Source organism: Phyllobates terribilis, unplaced genomic scaffold, assembly GCF_046119375.1.
Source record: "Phyllobates terribilis strain yellow unplaced genomic scaffold, ASM4611937v1 Scaffold_2__4_contigs__length_985480577, whole genome shotgun sequence".
In the NCBI taxonomy this organism is placed as follows: Eukaryota; Metazoa; Chordata; class Amphibia; order Anura; family Dendrobatidae; genus Phyllobates; species Phyllobates terribilis.
Window position 1 is genome coordinate 367,248,129 of NW_027362762.1, and position 19,559 is coordinate 367,267,687.

General features: G+C 42.8%; 1 protein-coding gene across 11 annotated transcripts in view; it reads left to right on the top strand.

Annotated features, from left to right (window-relative positions):
* Window positions 1-19,559, top strand: part of DMD (dystrophin) — a 3,940,859-nt gene that overhangs the window by 435,379 nt on the left and 3,485,921 nt on the right. The gene's annotated exons all lie outside the window — the stretch shown is intronic.

Below are 19,559 nucleotides of genomic sequence, written 5' to 3' on the forward strand. Positions count from 1 at the left end.
ATTATTATTATTATTAATATTATTATTTATTTATTTATTTATATAGCGCCATTGATTCCATGGTGCTGTACATAAGGAGGGGTTACATACCAAATACAGATATCACTTACAGTAAACTAACAATGATAGACTGCTACAGAGGGAAGATGACCCAGCCCTTGCGGGCTTACATTATAAATACATACCAATTATAAAGCGGAACAACACAAACCCAGAAATATAAAACCATGACTCTGTGGGTTTTTTTTGGTATTTTACAGGGGTTGCTCGCTTTGAATACCCTTTTTTTCAGAAGTTTCCCTTTGTGATAATTTGCTTATCACAAAATGTCTCCCCGCTGGGCCACCCAGCAATAAACTGTGATAAGTGGAGAAACCGTGTAATAAGTCATTTCCCTGCAGCACAGCCATGGGTGTTATTAGAGGTTTATTTCTCCCAAAATATTTTCCCTAATCATTGAAATAGGCAATAACTTGTTGATTGCTGGGTGTCTGAACTCTAAGACCTACAGAAATCCCCAAATCAGGGTTTTTAGAACAAGAACAGGGATCTGCAGCGCAATCATTAATGGAGCGGAGGACTCCACTACATTTATTTCCAATGGGACTGCTTAGTCCAATAGATATGGGAGATATATATATATATATATATATATATATATATATATATGTATTCATATGTTTTTTTAGAATAACCCTATAAGCATTCTGCAGTTCTCAATGAAATCAATGGGTTCTCAGCAGTGATAAGTGAATCTGCTGAAATTCAAATTTGCTTGATTTTGGCTGAGAATTTTCAGATGAACAGAGAACTGGATGAATGCTGCAGGACAGGTGAGCAGTGAGGTATTCTTTTTTTCCACCCTTTTTCTGGCCCTGTACAAATCAGGCAAAATGGTGGCCAGACATTATACTTTTTAATTGGCAAATCTCAAGAAATACTAGTATTCAAGAGGATGCTGAAACAGGCTTCTTTTAGATGGATTTTACTTGTGAAAAAGGATCATTCCATGTTTGGCATTCGTGCATCCTCACAGTATTGAATCTTGTTGCTGTCTCCGAACCACAATTATTTGCCTTAATGTGTGATTGATATTTCATCAAATTCCATTTACTAAACTGTAGCAGAATTGCTGCCATATAATGGGGAAGCAGCAAAGAGTTGATAAACTTGTCATATATCAATATGTATCTGTTTTTTTCTGATGATTCTATAGCTCCAATAATAGAGAGTGACATGCACATCTTCATCCAATCTTAGTCAGGATGTACCGGCCACCTAACTTGTCATGACATGGATCAGGGCTTCCCAGTTCTTCTGATAACTGAGGTTCCAGAGGTGGACTAGTACCTATCAAACACTCTGTGTGGATATACCATACGTGTAATAATAATGGGACTCTTGCCTAAGAAATAACTTAAAAGAAGGCATAAAGGGAATGTCTGAACCATGGAAAAAACTAGTGAAGGAGTCCAGTATGTGGAATCCTAACAGTGTGCTATGTACTCAATGGTACATTTTTGTTCTATTTTACAGTTACAGTTACATACATTTTCTTGTGTAATTTGCAAAGTTTCGATCAGATACCAACCCTTTCCCCTTACGTTTCTCTCAATGCTCTCAGTTGGGAGAAGCAGAAGATAAGATGATATGCGATGACCACTGGAACTGTGAAACTCTTACACACTGTTAGGATTCAGCATATTGGACTCCCTCATTGGCTTTTTTACATGGTCCTGAAAACCTCTTTAAAAGAGTTGTTATGGTACAAGTATGCAGTCTATATGACTGAACATCTGTGAATCCTCACAGCATGCACCTTCAGGATGTCAGTATTCTTTGATACCAGCACCAGCAGTGGTGGGCGCTTGATCACAAATATGTGATTTGCATACATGCGATCACATGCTAACTAGACTTGTGTGGTCTAGCTCAATGTAAGTGTATTGAGCAAGCCGGGACATGTCTAGTCGGAATGTGTCCGGTAGTATAGAAATTGCATACTTGTATTCACATGACTGCCCACTCCCCAGCACCAGCAATCAGGAACCCTCTCAGCCCTCAGAGTGTGCGCTTGAAAGATTCACAAGTCTGCAGTCATATTGAGTAACTGCAGAACTGTACCTTAAGGCTGAACAATCCCTTTAAATATCACTATAATAAGTATATGAATATTATTTAAAGAAACAAAATCCACGATTTAACATACCGAAAAGATAACCTAAATTAAATCTTCATTGTCCTTCACCTACATATGAAAGTATTGCAGGACTATTTCTTTTTTATTATTCTTGAATTGTAAACAGTAGTATATTGTCGCTTTTAAACATTTACAGCTATATGAAAAAGTTTGGGCACCACTATTAATCTTAAGCTTAATGTTTTAAAATAATTGGTGTTTTTGCAACAGCTATTTCAGTTTGATATATGTAATAACTGTTGGACACAGTAATGTTTCTGCCTTGACATGAGGTTTATTGTACTAACAGAAAATGTGCAATCTGCATTCAAACAAACTTTGACAGGTGCATAAGTATGGGCACCTCACCAGAAAAGTGACATTACTATTTAGTAAATCCTCCTTTTGCAAAAATAACAGCCTATAGTCACTTCCTGTAGCTTTTAAAGAGTTCCTGGATCCTGGATGAAGGTATTTTTGACCATTCCTCTTTACAAAGCAATTCCAGTTCAGTTAAGTTTGATGGTCGCCGAACATGGACAGCCCTCTTCAAATGATCCCACAGATGTTCAATGATATTCAGGTCTGGGGATTGGGATGGCCATTCCAGAACATTGCAATTGTTCCTCTGCATGAATGCCTGAGTAGATTTGGAGCGGTGTTTTGGATCATTGTCTTGCTGAAAGATCCATCCCCTGCGTAACTTCAACTTTATCACTGATTCTTGAACATTATTGCTAAGAATCTGCTGATACTGAGTGGAATCCATGTGTCCCTCAACTTTAACAAGATTCCCGGTGCCAGCATTGGCCACACAGCCCCAAAGCATGATGGAACCTCCACCAAATTTTACTGTGGGTAGCAAGTGTTTTTCTTGGAATGCTGTGTTTTTTTGCCGCCATGCATAACGCCTTTTTGTATGACCAAACAACTCAATCTTGGTTTCATCAGTCCAGAGGACCTTCTTCCAAAAAGAAATTGGCTTCTCCAAATGTGCTTTCGCATACCTCAGCCGACTCTGTTTGTGGCATGCTTGCAGAAACGGCTTCTTTCGCATCACTCTCCCATACAGCTTCTCCTTGTGCAAAGTGTGTTGTATAGTTGACCGATGCACAGTGACACCATCTGCAGCAAGTTGATGCTACAGCTCTCTGGAGGTGGTCTGAGGATTGTCCTTGACTGATCTCACCATTCTTCTTCTCTGCCATTCTGATTTTTTCTTGGCCTGCCACTTCTGGCCTTAACAAGAACTGTCCCTGTGTTCTTCCATTTCTTTACTATGTTCCTCACAGTGGAAACTGACAGGTTATATCTCTGAGACAGCTTTTTGTATCCTTCCCCTGAACAACTATGTTGAATAATCTTTGTTTTCAGATCATTTGACAGTTGTTTTGAGGAGCCCATTATACCACTCTTCAGAGGAGATTCAAACAGGAGAACAACTTGCAAGTGGCCACTTTAAGTAGCTTTTCTCATGATTGCATACACCTGGCTATGAAGTTCAAAGCTCAGTGAGGTTACAAAACCAAAAAAAGTGCTTTAGTAAATCAGTAAAACGTAGGTAGGAGTATTTAAAACACGAAAATGATAAGGGTGCCCATACTTATGCACCTGTCAAATTTTGCTTGAATGCAGATTGCACATTTTCTGTTAGTACAATAAACCTCATTTCAAGGAAGAAACATTACTGTGTCCAACAGTTATTGCATATATCAAACTGAAATAGCTGTTGCAAAAACACCAATTTTTATAAAACATTAAGCTTAAGATTAATAGGGGTGCTCAAACTTTTTCATATAACTGTATTAGTTCATCTTCATAGTGTTTGCTGTTCATGGAAGAAAACTCTTTCAGAAGTATTGCTGGTGACATTTTTGTGCTTTTACATTTGTAATGAAACATCTGGAATTATATTCCCAATGTTAAATGCTTACTGACAATTGTTTAAACATTAACATCCCCCAAAGCAGAAGCTAAATGCTGACCTTATTTAGAGGTAAAAAATGGAATGATATGCAATATGTAAACAAAATGTAGCAATATGTAACATATATATAGTACAGACCAAAAGTTTGGACACACCTTCTCATTTAAAGATTTTTCTGTATTTTCATGACTATAAAAATTGTACATTCACACTGAAAGCATCAAAACTATGAATTAACACTTGTGGAATAATATACTTAACAAAAAAGTGTGAAACAAATGAAAATATCTCTTATATTCTAGGTTCTTCAAAGTAGCCACCTTTTGCTTTGATGACTGCTTTTCACACTCTTGGCATTCTCTTGATGAGCTTCAAGAGGTAGTCACCGGAAATGGTCTTCCAACAATCTTGAAGGAGTTCCCAGAGATGCTTAGCACTTGTTGGCCCTTTTGCCTTCACTCTACGGTCCAGCTCACCCCAAACCATCTCGATTGGGTTCAGGTCTGGTGACTGTGGAGGCCAGGTCATCAGGTGTAGCACCCCATCACTCTCCTTCTTGTCTTGGTCAAATAGCCCTTACATACCCTGGAGGTGTGTTTGGGGTCATTGTCCTGCTGAAAAATAAATGATGGACCAACTAAACGAAAACCGGATTGAATAGCATGCCACTGAAAGATGCTGCGGTAGCCATGCTGGTTCAGTATGCCTTCAATTTTGAATAAATCCCCAACAGTGTCACCAGCAAAGCACCCCAACACCATCATACCTCCTCCTCCATGCTTGACGGTGGGAACCAGGCATGCAGTGTCCATCCGTTCACCTTTTCTGCGTCGCACAAAGACACGGTGGTTGGATCCAAAGATCTCAAATTTGGACTCATCAGACCAAAGCACAGATTTCCACTGGTCTAATGTCCATTCCTTGTGTTCTTTAGCCCAAACAATTCTCTCCTGCTTGTTGCCTGTCCTTAGCAGTGGTTTCCTAGCAGCTATTTTATCATGAAGGCCTGCTGAATAAAGTCTCCTCTTAACAGTTATTGTAGAACTCTGTGTGGCATTTACCTGGTCTCTAATCTGAGCTGCTCTTAACCTGCGATTTCTGAGGCTGGTGACTCGGATAAACTTATCCTCAGAAGCAGAGGTCTTCCTTTCCTGGGGCGGTCCTCATGTGAGCCAGTTTCTTTGTAGTGTTTGATGGTTTTTCCAACAGCACTTGGGGACACTTTCAAAGTTTGCCCAATTTTTCGCACTGACTGACCTTCAATTCTTAAAGTAATGATGGCCACTCATTTTTCCTTACTTAGCTGCTTTTTTCTTGCCATAATACATATTCTAACAGTCTATTCAGTAGGACTATCAGCTGTGTATCCTCCATACTTCTGCATAACACAACTGATGATCCCAACCCCATTTATAAGGCAAGAAATCCCACTTAGTAAACCTGACAGGGCACACCTGTGAAGTGAAAACCATTTCCGGTGACTACCTCTTGAAGCTCATCAAGAGAATGCCAAGAGTGTGCAAAGCAGTCATCAAAGCAAAAGGTGGCTACTTTGAAGAACCTAGAATATAAGACATATTTTCAGTCGTTTCACACTTTTTTGTTAAGCATTAGTGATAAGCGAGCATGCTTGCCACTGCTTGGTACTCACCTGAGCTTCTCAGTACTCGAGATGCTCGGAGCTCGCCGAGTACTTTCGAGATGCTCGGGCGGGAGCTCGGGTCCCCGTCCTGCATGTTTGGTGCTATTTAGAGCACCAATCATGCAAAGATTGTCTGCCACTCACTGTAATGCTGCAGCCATGGTGATTGTGGCATTACAGTGATTGCCCAAATCGATGGGAACAGTGCTCACAGTGTAACAGGAAAAGCCAGCAATTCATCAGCGACATTCACCGGTACCTGACAATTCAGTACAGAAAGAATAGAGCATCACACATAGATTAGATAGATAGAAACATGTCAGTCACATATATAATAAGTACAGTGACAGTGTTGGTTACTGTACTTGTCATTTAGTGTTAAAATAAAGGATATATTAAAAATAAAATTGGCGTGGGGTTCCCCGTAATTTTAGTCTCTAGCGGAGGTTAAGCAGATTGCTGGGGCAGATGTTTGAAGCCTGGGAAGGGGGTAATACCCACGGAGCTTCCCAGGCTTCTAATATCAGCCCCCAGCTGAATACCTAGCCTTTACTAGCTATTAAAATGGGGGACCCCAAAAAAATGATGTGGGGGTCCCCCTTATTTTAATAGCTAGCAAAGGCTAGGCAGACAGCTGGGGGCTGATATTAACAGCCGAGGAAGGGTGCCATGAATATTGGCCCCCTCCCAGGCTAGAAACACCAGCCGTCAGCCGCCCCAGAAATGGCGCATCCATAGGATGCGCCAATTCTGGCACTTAGCCTCGCTCTTCCCACTGCCCTGTAGCGGTGGCAGTGGGGTAATAGGGTTGGGGTTGATGCCAGCTTATAATGCCAGCTGACATCAAGCCCAGGTTAGTAATGGAGAGGCGTCTATAAGACACCCCCATTACTGACCCCATAGTCAAAGTTAAAAAAAACACAAACACCCAGAATAAAGTCCTTTAATTGAAATAAAGACACATTCCTTTAATGTTCTAAATTAAACCCTACTTACCGTATTCCAGCGGAAGCCAACGATCTCCTGCAATAAAAATAAAATAATAAACCAACCTCATCCTTACCATTCCATGGTTCCCACAACAGCTTCAGCTCTGCTACATTGACATGAAAGGCTGGAGCACAGAAGAACACTGCCATCCAGTTTGCCATGCTGCAGACACTGAGAAACTCCTCAGTGAAGCTCCTCAGTGTCTGGCTGTGATGGCATCCAGATGAGCCAAGTTCATGTCCAATGAACTCAGCTCACCTCATGCACGTCACTGACAGCGTGGGAGAATTCTCCTGCGCTCACCGCTTGAGCAGGAGAATTCTCCCACGCTGGGATGGCATTGAGATGACAGGCTGGATAGAAGCAGAGCGCTGCCATCCAGCTTGTCATCCTACAGAGATACTGCAGAGCGCAGGCATGCTTGCACTCTGCAGTGTCTCTGAAGGATGACAAGCTGGATGGTAGAGCTCTGCTGCGATCCATTGCTTCAGAGACACTGCAGGTTGCGCTTCAGAGACACTGCAGAGCGCAAGCTCACAGCAAATATTGGTTTGATTTTGATTCCTCTTTTGTTCATTCAATTTGCATCTTATTAATTCATAAAAATAAGCACTTCTATTTTTTAAATCATTCTTACATTACAGAAATGTTGACCATAGTACTGTAGATACATATTTATATATATATATATATATATATATAAATATATATATACTTGTATGTGTGTACAGTACTGATCAAAAGCATGGACATGGAATAGCTTTCCTCGTTCTCATTGGAATGTGCACATTGCAGATTTACACTGAAGGCAGAAGAAGAACAAAGGAGCCCATATAGAAACAGGAAGTTCAGTGATACGTGAGAAAATAAAATAAAAAGAATATGTGTTAAAACTCTTAAATTCCCCCCCAAAAAACCTTTTTCTTTGATGGCATATTTACATGTCCTTGGCAGTCTCTCAGGTAGTTTCTTCAGATAGTCATTTGGAATGGCTTCAAATGAATGCCTCAGCATTAGGTGTGTTTTGCAGAAGTAGTGTTGGTATACAGTTCCATGCATTGCTCAGCCCTATCCCAGAACTGTTCAAAGCCGGAAGTTGGCAAGAACCACTCAGCTAAGTACAGAGAAAAAGCCTATTTTCTCTAAATATCATGTTGGAACTGAGAAAATTGAAGTTATATAGTTTATATAGTTATATAGTTTGTTATATATTATTATTTATATTTAGATGTATATCCATTTATTATTTATTTTTAAATAAACTCCAGTTATTTAATGGTGTCTAGTGAAGGCCTTTGGCAAAGAGGAGAGGAGTGTTTGGAAGGAGAAGAAAGGTGAATTAGCTAGGCAGCAAAGTTTAGGGTGGATTAAAGAGAGTTTAAAAATGTTGAATGGTGGTTACAGACAAAAATGTCGAATGATGGTCACAGACAAAAATGTCGAATGATGGTCACAGACAAAAATGTTGAACGGCGGTCACAGACAAAAATGTTGTAATAGTCTAGATGGGGAATGATGGAGACCAACACTGGCTTTTTTGTTAGTTTATAATTGTGGAAAGATTAGATTTTAGAAATGTTTTTAAGGTCAAGGCAGCAGGAAATAGTAAGGGTTTGATCATGCAGTTTGAAGTCCAGGCAGAATGAAAGCTTTTTCATAAACAGTGAAAGTGGGAGACTGGGATTAGTGTAAAGTCATTAACTGTAAATAATTTTTCAAGTGGGAATGGGGAAATTTGAGATAGTGGTCAGAAGATCAACTCTATCTTCTCCATGTTGAATTTTAGAAAGTATTATTATTTGATATTGTTGATAATTAGTGATGAGCGAGCACTAAAATGCTCAGATCCTCATTGCTTGAGTGGAGCAAATTGGAATGCTCGAGTGCTCAGTCCGAGTAATGAGCCCAGTGTATGTCTATGGGAAACTCGAGCATTTTTCCAGCGGCTCCCCCCGGCGGTCTGCAGAGGGACTAAAAATTGTCCAAATCGATGGGAACAGTGCCCAAATGACATGGAAACATCATGGGGAAGACCCCTGGAAGCATTTCTGACTCCCAGGTCACTGCTGTCAACAACGTTGTCAGAGGTATTACGCCACTTTTACGGACTCACAATAAAACATACAAAAACAAAACCAAAATGGATTTTCCTGGGAAATATGTTAAGAAACATCCTTTCCAGGGTAATCACTTGTATATAAGGCGAAATAAATAACCAAAAATAAAAATGCTCCTCCACACCTCGGGCTATGTTCACACGTAGCGTTTTTGATGGGTTTTGCACTTTTGCATTGCTTTCAACTGTTACAAATGCATTCACCGGGAAATGTCATTTTAACATTTTACAACCTTATCTGGCCATGTGTTGTGTGAAACATCATCAGACACATCCTGTTTCATTTATGAAGGAGGGATTGTGAAAGTCACAAACACTATTTTTACAGCCTTACTATTCTTAAAGGGCCAGCAGCGAGCTATGCTTTGTTGTTTCCATTATTAAAGAGTGGGTCTCCCATACTGTTATTGCGTATGCAGTGCCTACAAGGGCTGTCAAAAATATGGTCGCACCCCAATACCCCTTTGAAGAGACATAGATTAGGGTCTCAGTAAAAAACAAATTTCCAATTATAAAGGAGTGGGTCTGCTATAGTGGTAAGGCCCATGCTATGACAGCGAGGGCTGCCAAAATTTGGGGAAAAACCCCACTAACAATTTAAAGACACGTAGAGCTGGGCCATAGTAACGAATACGACATGTTCCCATTAGAAAGGAGAGGGTCTGCTATAAAGTTATAGGGTATGCAATGAGTCCAATGGCTGCCAAAAGTTAGGAAAAAACCCACTAACAATTTAAAGACACATAGAGCTGGGCCACAGTAACAACACGTTCCTATTAGAAAGGAGAGGGTCTGCTATACAGTTATAGGGTATGCAATGAGTCCAACGGCTGTCAAAATTTTGGAAAAAACCCCACTAACAATGTAAAGACACATAGAGCTGGGCCCCAGTAATGACATGTTCCCATTAGAAAGGAGAGGGTCTAGTATCCAGTAATAGGGTATGCAGTGAGTCCAACGGCTGCCAAAATTTAGGAAAAACCCCACTAACAATTTAAACACACATAGAGCTGGGCCATAGTAGCAACATGTTCCTATTAGAAAGGAGAGGGTCTGCTATTCAGTTATAGGGTATGCAATGAGTCCAATGGCTGACAAAATTTTGGAAAAACCCTACTAACAATTTAAACACACATAGAGCTAGGCTACAGTAATGAGTACGACATGTTCAATTTAAAAAGGAGTGGGTCTCCCATACTGTTTGCCTATGGAGTGAATGCAACAGCTGCCAAAAATTAGGAGGAACTCCAATGTCTCTTGCAAGGGACGAAGAGGTCGGAGGGCCTCCTGAAATCAATATTCCCATTAATAGGAAATGAGTCTCCCATACTGTTTGCCTATGCTGTGAAGCAATGGCTTCCAAAAACTTAGAGCAACTCCAATGTCCTTTGCAAGAGATGTAGAGGTTGGAGGGCCTCCTGAAAACAATCTTTCCATTATTAGAAGTGGGTCTCCCATACTGTTTTCCTATGCAGTTAATGCAATGGCTGCCGAAAATTTGGAGGAATTCCAATGCCCCTTGCAAGAGAAGTAGAGGTCAGAGGGTCTCCAGAAAACAATGCTCCCATTATTAGGAGGTGGGTCTCCCATATTGTTTGCCTACGGACTGAATCAACGGCTGCCAAAAATTTGGAGGAACTCCAAAGCCTCTTGCAAGAGAAGTAGAGGTCAGAGGGCCTCCTGAAAACAATGTTCCCATTATTAGGAGGTGGGTCTCCCATAGTGTTTGCCTATGCAGTGAATGCAAGGCTGCTAAAAATTTTGAGGAACTCCAATGTCCCTTGCAAGAGACGTAGATATGGTGATATGGTAGATATGGTGGTGATATGGAGGAGGATGTGGAAGATGAGAATGAGGAGAAGGAGGAGGACAAGAGCAAATAGACAAAATCAGGAAGCGTATACCCATGTCTGGCTGTGAAGACAGAGGTGCATGGGAATAGAGTTAGACTTCCCAAAAAAAAGACACTGTATTTGAGTTTATGTTATGCTGCTATCATTCGGTGGTGTTGAGAAGTCTGGCCCAATCCAGCCCTTGTTCATTTTTTAAAATTCAGCCTGTCAGCATTTTCAGTTGACAGGCGGATGCGCCTATTGGTTATAATTCCACAGGCAGCACTAAAAACCCGCACTGACAAAACGCTAGCAGCAGGGCAGGCCAGGACCTCCAAGGCATAGAGAGCCAGTTCATGCTACATGCCCAGTTTGGAAACCCAATAATTAAAAGGCACATAGGAATCACGGAGGACGTTGGTATGGTCAGCAAGGTACTCCCTCACCATTTCCAAAACTTTTCTCTCCTTGGGAGAATACCCCGTTCCTCAGGGATGGGAGGGTCTGAGAAAACTGGATTTTGAATTTTTTTAATAATTCCTCAACAAGGGCCTTCTCGCACTGCACCATTTTATTAGGCCTGTCCAGCCAGAGAATAAGAGACATAAATTTCTCCTGGTTGCGTGGGTCTAGAAGTGTCACCAACCAGTAATGACTGTCACCCAAAATTTGGACGACGCGAGGGTCACGGGAAAGGCATCATAACATAATCTCAGCCATGTGTGCCAGACTGCAAACAGGCAAGACTTTCGTGTCCTCTCCAAGAGGACAACTGACCATGCTCTCCTCCTCCTCCTCCTCCTCCTTGTCCTCAGGCCATCCACGCTGAACAGACAGTATGACAGTTGTGCAGGTAGTACTGTAAAAAGCGCAGGAAACTAGCTCCTGTTCTTCCTCCTCTTCCTCATTGTCACCCAATCCACATTGGGATGAGATGAGGCTGGGCTGTGTGGAATCACCCTGTGTGGTTCCTTGCTCCATTTCATCTTGCTCCGCCTGCAATGCATCCTCTTTAATTGTGAGCAGAGAGCGTTTCAGAAGGCAGAGAAGCGGGATGGTGACGCTAATTATGGCGTCATCGCCGCTCACCATCTTGGTGGAGTCCTCAAACTTTTGGAGGATGGTAAAGATGTCTGACATCCATGTCCACTCCTGAGGTTTTATTTGTGGAGTCTGACCTGAATACCGAAGGCCTTGTTGATGCTGGTAGTCAACAACTGCCCTCTTCTGCTCACAAATCATTCCCAACATTTGCAATGTAGAGTTACAATGCGTGGGGACATCGCAGATCAGTCAGTGAGCTGGAAGCTGCAAACCCTGCTGAAGCATGGCAAGGGTGGCAGAAGCTGAAGCTAACTTTCTAAAATGGGCACACATGTGGCGTACTTTGACAAGCAGATCTGGCAAATCCGGGTAGGTTTTGAAAAACCGCTGAACCATGAGGTTAAGCACATGGGCCAGGCATGGTACTTGTGTGAGCTCGCCTCAGAGCCACCACCAGGTTCTGGCCATTGTCACACTCGACCACGCCTGGCTGTAGGGTCAGTAGTGTCTGCCTCAGATCTGGCTGCTGTTTCAGAGCTGTTCACAACTCTTCAGCGTTGTGCGGTTTGTCACCTAAGCATATTAGCTTCAGCACAGCCTGTTGCCACTTGACCGAGGCAGTGCTGCCGCTCTTCCAGCATGCGACTGATGTGTTCATTTCGGAGATGGAGGCTGAAGAGGAGGAGGTGCAGGAGTTGTAGAATATGGGGGAAACCCTGATTGACCCAGGGCCCTCAATCCTCGACGTTAGGAGGATGTGTTCCATCCCAAGGTCTAACTGGGTCTCGGCTTCCACTATATTAACCCAGTGTGCCATCAGCGAGATGTACCGTCCCTGCCCACAAGCACTTGTCCACATGTCCGTGGTTAGGTGGACTTTACCAGTAACTGCATTATTGAGGGCACGGCTAATGTTGTGGGACACGTGCTTTTGTAATGCGGGGACGGCACACTGGTAGAAATAGTGGCGGCTGAGGACCAAGTACCAAGGGACAGCTGCCTCCATCAGGTTGCAGAAAGCATCCATCTCCACGAGCCTGAAATGCAACATTTTGAGCACAAGCAATTGCGAAATGTGCAAATTTAATAGTGTGGCCTGCGTATTTACACTTGTGTTCCAAGGCCTGGGGTAGGGACAACTGAACCCTGCGCTGGGACAAGGACACGACACATGGAGCCGCGGTGGCTGAAACTGAAATGCCGAGCATGCCGAAACTACTCGGCGAGTACCCTAACATGCCCATTTAAAGGGTTAAACGAGCACGCTTGCTCATCACTACTTGTGACTTATCCAAATATAGAACTCAATTATCAGAACTCAGTTGCTATTCCCAGTTTGGCTATATAGAGTAACTTTGAAACCTTCTTCAAATATTCAGTTTTGCATACCCTTAAATATGCATGATTTCTAATCACTAAAGCATTTCCTAATTGTGAAGATGCAATTTAACGTGTTTCCACTGACAGGTAGGAGTCATTATGAGAGGAACGGAAAGACTTGGCAGTTTTCCGAGAACAATTATGGTAGTTATACATTCTATCTCATTGCTATCAAAATCTATTTTAGTCAGAAAGTGAAATCCATGAATACTTTATATACTGCCTAGAAAATCTATATAGATGTACAGAATGTTTTAATTTTTTTTTTCTGAACATTTGCAGATATTCTCTGTCTATATTCAACCCACTTCAGGTTGTCATCTTTTGCTAGTGAAGTACAGTAATCCTTTGCAAATTTTACCTAATAACTTAATCTTCCTTTCCTATATTTTAAAGGGATACTGCACTGCACTAGTTCTTTAAAGTCTTCCAGCCTGCTTAAGAAGAATGCAGATTTTTGGCAAGATAACCTTTTTGCTTATTGGTAGCATGAAAAATCCTTGCAGTCTGCTGGGTTTCTAGCCAACAAAGCTAGCTCTAAATGACTAGCCATGCGTCTTCAACATATGTAAAGGATTCAGGAGACTTATCACTTATCTTTTTTTGCTTTCTTATAGACGTATAGAGATAGACAGATAGATAGATAGATAGATAGATAGATATGGGTTTGAGGCCTCTCAAACAATTATCCAGTTGTCATATATATATTATGTAAGAAAAGCAGGCAGTACTCCAAAATATAGATGAAAAAGAGGACTTTATCAGCCCAGCTAATAAAGTTACATAGTTACATAGTTACATAGTTTATAAGGCCGAAAAAAGACAAGCGTCCATCCAGTTCAGCCTATTTCTTGTGCACTGCAGCTATTCCGCTATTCCTATACCATGCGGTATAGGCCAATTTACATCATTGAGGAAAAATTCACTTCCCGACACCAATCTGGCAGTCAGATTAAATCCCTGGATTAATTAACTAAGCATAAGATGTAATTTTATTGTTCTCAAGAAAGGCATCCAGGCCTCTCTTGAACTCATTAAGTGAGTTGGACATCACCACTTCCTCTCCCAGAGAGTTCCAGAGTCTCACGGCTCTGACCGTAAAGAATCCCCTTCTATGCTGGTGCAGGAACCTCCTTTCCTCCAGACGCATAGTGTGCCCCCTCGTTTTTGTCACCATCCTTGGTATAAACAGGTCATGGGAGAGATCTCTGTACTGCCCCCTGATGTATTTATACATGTTTATGAGGTCTCCCCTAAGCCTTCTCTTTTCCAATGTAAATAGGCCTAATTTTGACAACCTCTCTGGGTATTCGAGTCCCTCCATTCCCTTTATTACCTTAGTCGCCCTCCTTTGTACCCTCTCTAGCTCCAATATGTCTTTCCTGAGCACCGGAGCCCAGAACTGTGCACAATATTCTAAGTGCGGCCTTACCAGCGCTTTATACAGAGGAAGAACAATGTTCTCATCATATGCCCCTATTCCTCTTCTGATGCATGCCATGACTCTATTTGCCTTCGCAGCTGCTGCCTGACACTGGGCACTCCAATTTAATTTGCTATTAACCAAGACGCCCAGGTCCTTCTCCATGTCAGATTTCCCCAACGGTTTCCCATTTAATATGTATGGGTGACTGCTGTTTTTCTTTCCCATGTGCATGACCTTACATTTATCGGCATTGAACACCATTTGCCATTTTTTGGCCCAACTCCCCAATTTATCTAAATCCTCCTGTAGCTGTGCCCTATCCTCATCTGTATTAACTACTTTACAAAGTTTAGTATCATCTGCAAATAAGTTCTCTTTTTTCATCTATTTTTTTGGAGTGCTGCCTGCTTTTCTTTAATTTTAGATAGATAGATAGTTAGTTTGAAAAATAGATGATTGATCAGGAGTTTAACTATGTGCATATTTTCCACACTATTATACATATTTCTATATTCCACACTTAAACAGGTCAGCAGTTTATCCTGCAAATGTAGGGACCCCATTGCTTTTGTGCAAAAAAACCCTGACATTATGTAAAAAAAGCAACAAAAGCATATTTCCCTGTGAATTCCACACCCAGAAAAAGAGCAACATGTGGACGAGATTAAGCTAAATGGCCTCCACTCTGCTCACATTGCAACATTTTTAAATCCACCCTTAAAATTTGCACTAAATGGCCAGCATGTCAACCCAGCCTAAAGCAGGCATTGTTCTTTTACATCTAAAATGCTAATTCAGATTAATATATGAAATGCAAACATTTTCTGAATTACAATTACAATGGTTGCTGGATTAGACCTCTGCACGTGTCCCAGTATTTGTGATCTAGTTCAGTTTTTGTGTTACTGCCACCGCTCAATATGATGATGTCCATTTTCAATAAAACCATGAATGTGAAAGTCAGATTCATGATATTTCTGAACTATTTTTTCCAATTGCTTGTAGTGGATGAGTTGTGAATGCTTTTAGATTCATTGTCACATTCGTTTTAATTGGTGACCTGAAAAAATAATCAAAGGAACATCAAACTGCTTTTTCAGCAATCTGTTTTTCTTTACAAGTGGGGTCATAACAATTTCTCAGAATATTATGAAATATGGCACTTAGGAAATTTGTAATTATTGGATACTACTTAGTCTTTGCTACTGCATGCTTCAAGGGAACATATTGCATCAGTGTATTCAGTTCACATAATATACTCATACTTGTGTGTAGGGGAAATATATATTTTATTATTAATTGCCTAAAAGAAAGAGATTGAAATCAGCACCACCAGTAAAATGTAGGTTCACTATCAATCTGATAAGTAATCACTTTTTTCTGGTCATGACATGCTGTGTTGTCTTACTCCTAATCGGATTAGTCAAGATTAATACCAATAGGGCTTGTGAGGTGAAGCCGCAGACAATTCCATCTGAAACTGAAAGGTGGTGCGTATTACTGTACTTCTATATTTTCTTCTTTTTTTGCATTATTTTCATTACTTTCTGCTCACTTTTTTGCAATAATAACATCAAAATGTAATATTAATAAAATTGAAACAAACATCACAAATTGTTCAAAAATGAAAACACATTTGTTAATCAAATATGATTTATTTAGTATCGAGTATGAGCACCATGCATAAAAATATATGCATTTAAATGTCTTGGCATGCTATCAATGAAATATTACGGGTTCTGTGAGGAATGTTCTGCCATGCTTAAAGGGGTTTTCCAGGGACAAGAATATTATTTTCCTGTTCCCATAGTGAGACCAGCAACCTCTCTATTAACTAGTGTTGAGCCACCCCCGTAGTGTTCGAGTTCGGTTCGGTTCGTCGAACACCCGTGTGTTCGCCGAACCGTTCGTCGAACTGTTCGTCGAACACCTTCGAACACCGTTAAAACCAATGGCAGGCAAACAAAAACACATAGAAACACATAGAAAACACCTTCAAAGGTGTCCAAAAGCTGACAAACTGCTCAGAAGACACAACTAACACATGGAAAAGTGACAAGTACATATAGTCATGCGAAAAGAAAAGAGGTGGAGGAGTAAAAGGAGGGGGAGACACAGATATAGGCATGTCATGCCCTTCTAAAATCCAAAAAGTGAGAAGCCGACACGGCCAGTCCGTTCCTGCCCGTGCCACCTCTGTGTCGCCGGGTTTGTGCCAGAGCCGCGGTGGACCCTGACGGCCATCCCCCCTATCCCAATACTGGTGCCTGTCCGCCGGTGGGTCGAGACCCCCCACGGTGGGGGTGGGAGTAACATCTGCAGAAGAATCTTCCAGCCAAACTAAGATGTCGACTTCTTTTCGTGGACAATGTGATACAATCCCATTCTTATGGACACGCCCATCGCTACAAATTCTAGATGAGGCACAAAAACAGCAGGTGCTTCTACGGATATCAAGTGCTCCTTCAAGTGGGCTCTCCATCACCTCAATTTCAACATCACAAATACTCCAGTCCTCAGAGGTGTCACCCCAATCGCACTTGCTTCCTCACAGCTCCCAAGTCTCCAGCTGCCCGTCTGAGTATGGGGTAACACAGATGGTTGAGTCTGCACAGCTGTTTACTCATACTATAGCCTGGGAAACGGAGGTCTGCTCCAGAGCTTCTGTTAATCCAGATGAGGAAATGATCTGATCTGATGCCCAGAATCTTTATAAGTCGGATCCAGGACCAGATGAAGAAGGTTCTGAGCATAATGTAGACCCTTGTTCCCAAACTGTAACTCCTGTTGGTGGAGACAATTATGAAGACGATGATGAGTCTCAAATACCTGATTGGAGCGACAACTTGACTTTTCGGTCAGGGCAGGAAGAGGTTGGCTCTGAGGACGACGGGTGTGATAACACACAGGGTGATGATGACGAGGTTGGAGATCCCACTTACTGTCAACCCACAGTCAGTCAGTCGATGAGGTCAGCAGAGGAGGTGGAGGAGGATGTGACTAGCCCTGGGGATGGGGATGACTCGGTACCCGGGCATTTGCCTGGCCTTAGGGATGTCGCGGTGGTCGGCTCCCTGGCCCGTACCCTGGGGTCTCTCTTTAAAAGGGTGGATAATTGTTAATTTTATAAGAGTTCATGACGCCACCTGTGGTATCTGGTGACAAGCAAAAGCGCTGCAGCAGTCCACTGAGGCCGGTGATAAGGCAGCTCGATGGTATAGCTCCCCACAGGTGGAGCTAGGTCTCAGGGCAGCGTATGCAGGGGGAATGCAGGACAGGCGAGACCCAGCTGGGTCAGAGCAAGAACGGGAACGGACACGGTAGTCACTTCAGTACCTTTTACTGGTGGAAATTCAGGCACATCCGGGAGCACTGTAGGGTGAAGGGTGCACATCAGGATCCTCCCCAATGAGCGGGTGTAGGGCCTCCTGTTTCTTGCCTCTGCGTAGTAAGTTTCTGACCTGCCTGGAGCTAGGCCTAACTTTGTCTCTGTCCTGCGCTGGCTGACCTTGTGGTAGGGCCTTCTCTTGGAGTTCACTCTCCCAGTATGCGGGGCCTAAGCGTCTCCTGGCTCTGTTACATATCAGCACCTTAGCGATCCTGGGACTTGTAGTTCTCCAGGGATTCCGGTTATGCCTTACTGGGTCATAGAGATACCGGTAAGCTCGGATCCTGTGTCCGGTAAATGCTTCGGGGTGAGCTGGTTAAGCTCCTCTGCCCCTTATGTACTAAATCGCCACTCGCCTTCGGCCTACTCGGGCCCTCACTAGGCTATACACACTAACGGCAGCTTGCCGCGCTTCACTGATCTTACGGCACCGGCACACCTTAAGCTCTATCTGGGCTCCCTGAATCTAGCAAGCAGGAGCCTCGTGCTCCACTGCTGAACTATTAACTGCATTCTCTAGACTAGACTGAGCTCCACTGCAGACTGACCTCTCTTAGGCTTCTCTACTGCAGGAACTCTTCAGAGGAACTGAACTGCCTAGCTCCACCTTCCCTATTTATATCCCTAACGGGCTCCCTCTGCTGGTCTGAGGTGGAAGGTGGAGATGTGTGAATGTTTATGGGGGCCTCTTGTGGAGGATTCCATCAATGCACTCTTCTAGGATCTGTGATACCAAGCGCAGCGGGGCATCACAGATGCTATTGACGACGAGGTTAGGTTGCGCCTTACTGAACAGAGACGGAGTACTGGAAGCATGTCAACAACTGCATCCTCAACCACAACTCTGCCTCTGACCACAAGTCGTAGTGGCTCTTCAGGTCACATGGGCTCTAAGCCTTGCATAGCCTGGGCATTTATTCAGATCGATAAGGATGACCCAACTCGTGTTATCTGTAATATTTGTCAGCAAAAGCTAAGTAGAGGCCAAAAAATCCATAGTTTGAGTACTTCATGCATGTACCGTCACATGGATATGTAGCATAAGTTGCAGTGGGAAGCTCACTGTGCTACAATGCGGCCTAGCCAGCTGGGCCAACCACCGTCTGCCCCATCTTGTGCATCCGCAGCTTCTTCATCCTCTGTGACTGGGGGGACAGCAGTCACACATGTTTTTGGACGCAGACCTGCCACCTCTTTACCCGCAACAGCCAGTGTGATTGGCAGGTCGTCAGTTCATTGGGAAGTGGAAACACCTGCTAGTGTTGAGCGCTCTATGACATCGAGAGCACCACCTTTGGATCAAGGCAACCTAACATGTCCGCCTGCGTCTTCCTCACAGACCGGCAGTTTGCCGGGGACACCCTACTCAACACCGTCTAAGCACAACAGCCAGCCCTCGGTCCCTCAGATGTGGAAAAGTAAAAGACCATTTCCTCCTAGCCATGAGAAAGCTAAGAGGTTGAATTTCACCATCTGCAAGCTGTTGGCTACAGAAATGCTGCCTTTCCACCTGGAGGACACAGAGGATTTTCAAGACCTTATGTCCGTCACCGTGCCCCAGTACCAGATGCCCAGTCGGCACTACTTCTCAAAGAAAGGTGTGCCTGCGCTCCACTAGCATGTCGCACACAACAT